Consider the following 3,371-nt stretch of genomic DNA (forward strand, 5'->3'; position numbering starts at 1 on the left):
ACCCTGCATCCTGGACTCAACTCTGGGTTGTCATAATTTAGGTTGTAAAACAAACTAGTCCACATTTCTAGATGAGAGAGCCGCACCACCCAAAGTGGGATGGATGCCATCTCTACTAATCAGACCAGGTTTTCCCCAAAATGTTTTCCAGTTGTCTATGAAGCCCACGTTATTTTCTGGGCACCACCTAGACAGCCAGCGGTTGAATGACGACATGCGGCTAAACATGTCATCACTGGTCACATTGGGTAGGGGTCCAGAGAAAACTACGGAGTCCGACATTGTTTTAGCGAAGTTACACACCGACTCAACATTAATTTTAGTGACCTCCGACTGGCGAAGTCGGGAGTCATTAGCGCCGACGTGAATAACAACCTGAGATGTGAAAAGAACTTAAGATGGGATGTGTCTTGTCATTTGTGTATGGTGATCTCTGCTCTATGCATTTTGAAAATACATGTTTAGTCATTTTTCAAAGAGTGGATGGTAACACTTATTTCCATACATTCAAGAAACTTTTTTTGGAGGTGGCATCATGACATGTTTGGTATAATGTGAACCATCATGACAGTCAAATTAATGGCTACTAAAGTGAGCATAAAATAAATAACTCTTTACAGGCATGTTTTTGATGAATAACAAGTAAGTGTCTGGCTAACATAACCTGACTGGACTTTGAATTGATCAAGTCTGGAAAAAAGGAAAAAGTTCTGAGTCAATGCATGCATTTTCTATGATCATGTCAGTGTATCACACTGATAATTATGAAAACACTGTGAGCTTTTTTGTTAGATATTCTTACTTGACCTAGCATGTTCCAGTCTTTGACATATCAGAAAAGCAGTAGTGTCATAGGTAGTATGGTTTATAAATAGCATTTTTACATTTTTACAACATTGCTGTGCATTGAAATACAGTAGTAAAATATGCTTATTTGCTTTCATGTCTAGAGCTAGATGAATCACTGCCAATTTTTGTATGCTAAATATGAAACTGGAGTCAGTGGATGATTATCTTAGCATAAATACTGAAAGCAAGTGGAAGAGCTAGCCTTGTTCTGTTCGCAGTAACAATCCAGTCACTGCACCTGGCCAAGAAATAAGTCTTTGTGAATCCACAGCTTGTTATTTTTAAACTTTTGTTGTGAGCAGATTTAACAAAGAAAATATAACTTACTAATTAATGTTTACCATAGATCATAGCTCAGCTGTCCCCCCCTGGCTCCAGCGCTTTTGCCGAGCTAAGCTAATTTTCTCTTGCCTCCACTTTTCAAGGACAGACTTGAGTGTGGTGTTGATTTCCTCATCTAATTTTCAACAAGGAAAATAAAAGGGTTTTTTTTATGATTCTGTGGCAAAATGCGTCTAAACACCTAATGAAGCTGTATTAACATGCTTTTTCACTATTTTTGTCATATTGCTATACTGAGAAGGAACATGTCACTAGCATAATTAAACTTAGAAAACTTGGGTTGCAAACTTCCTCACCATGCAGTTCTGATTGCAATCAAAATAAATCAACTCTGTAGAAAAATGGTTTTTCTAATGTTATCACATGTAAATGTGGCACGACAGTCAAAGAAGAGGGCGCAGGTATATACCAAAATCAACAGTGCTGATTGGATGCAAAAATGACAATTGTTACTTATCTCGGCTGGGATCATCAGTTTGCTATGAGTCCTTTCTGACCTGTTAAGGTGAAAAGTCATGTTGTCATGTGTAATATCAAAATACAGAGCTGCTTCACAACATGTGCGCATGTTGGCAGGTGTGGACTGGTACATGTACCACATTTATATGAGTGTCTGTGTGTGTGTATTAGCACATGTCTGGAGGCCACTGTCCCCTCTTGCCCATCTCCCCAGGCAGAAGACCCCTGTCTTGCCTGTCATTTCTCAGTCTGACAGCTGAGAGCTAGACAGCGGAACCAGAGAGGAAGCAGGGAGCGAGGAAGAGGAGAGGCAGGGCTCGAGTTTGAGTAAAGTGCAAAGAAATGAGAGATATGAGAAAAAAAGCTTGACATACATATGGGGTGGCTATCACTAGATCATCCCCTCCCCTCTTCGTCTTCCTGTCTATGGGGACCAGGTGTTCTCCTTCTGAGGGGGCATGGCTGGAAGGGGGGAAAAAGCCTACCCTCATGTTTCACTTGGCATCCCTGCACCTGCATCTGTAGGGTGGGAAGGTGGGGAGGGGGCAGAGACAAGACATCAGATAAGGTTGGTCTCTAGAGGCTACTAGCTTTGCTGTTACACCACCCTACAGCAGACCTCTGTGCCCCCACAGCACCCTCTCCCTCTGCCTGACATATCTCCTTAAAATGAATACCAGGCTTTGAGTCAGCAACTCTAGTGTCTCTCTTTCCCCAGACCAAACTCCACTTTCTTTTCCAGCTGGGCAGGTACTTTCTGTTCAGCCTTTGCTGTTACCATTTTAGCTGTTTACAGCATGTGACAGCTTGGAATGAAGCAAGCATTCTCTGTTTTGTGGTTTGTGCTTACCTATGCTTGCTCACTTTCTATTGGTTTTGTCTTATTATGCAGTGACATGTTTAGCACTCGAGTCACAGACTTCACTGTTTTTTAGTTGTTTGTTTTGAATTCGGCTTTAACGACCTTTAAAATTAAATTTGTTTTCCCTTACATCCATGAAGGCTTCTTTCTTCTTCTGCCAGCATACCAGCATTAACTCAACCCTCTTTTTTGCATTGCATGCAGGCGGCTATTGCTCTCAATGATCTTTGTTCAAATATAGTAGTCATCCCAGCTATGTGGTTAGCCTGTTTTTCTCTGTCAGCCATGTTGCGTTAGCCTAGCACTAGAGGTTGGGTCTGTCCTCCACTGGGTTGAGGTCAGTACGTGAGTCAGAGGCCTGATTCCGTCACCCCAAGTTACCAACTCATTACTTCCTGTCCAGAATATAGAATGAGAGGGGATGATGGCTGTGGGCAAACCGTTTCAGGCCCTGTGAGTGTGTGCATGAGCGTATGTGTGTGCTATTATTGGGAAAGCAACAATTGTGATCAAGTCATTACAGCTTTTTTTTCACCCTGGAATAACAGAGCCCAGAGGAGTGGTATATTGTATCTTGTCATTTTACATACAATATAAAAATGTACTGTCTTCTAGCATTTCTTTTCAGATAAAATTAAGAGTTTTTGTCAGCATATAATCTCAGGTTACAAAGAAATGTGTGTGGGCCTTGGGCAGTCAAATCAGAATTAGTCTTAAAGCATGTGCAGTCAAATCAGAATTAGTCTTAAAGCTGTAATATTTGATGTTTTGTTGCACATTTGTTACTACAAATTTATTATAGCATTCACTAGATATTGAGCAACATTAGCATGAATTTAGCATTTTTTAAAAAGTCTAT

Source organism: Monopterus albus, unplaced genomic scaffold (assembly GCF_001952655.1).
Source record: "Monopterus albus unplaced genomic scaffold, M_albus_1.0 scaffold29.1, whole genome shotgun sequence".
Classification (NCBI taxonomy): Eukaryota; Metazoa; Chordata; class Actinopteri; order Synbranchiformes; family Synbranchidae; genus Monopterus; species Monopterus albus.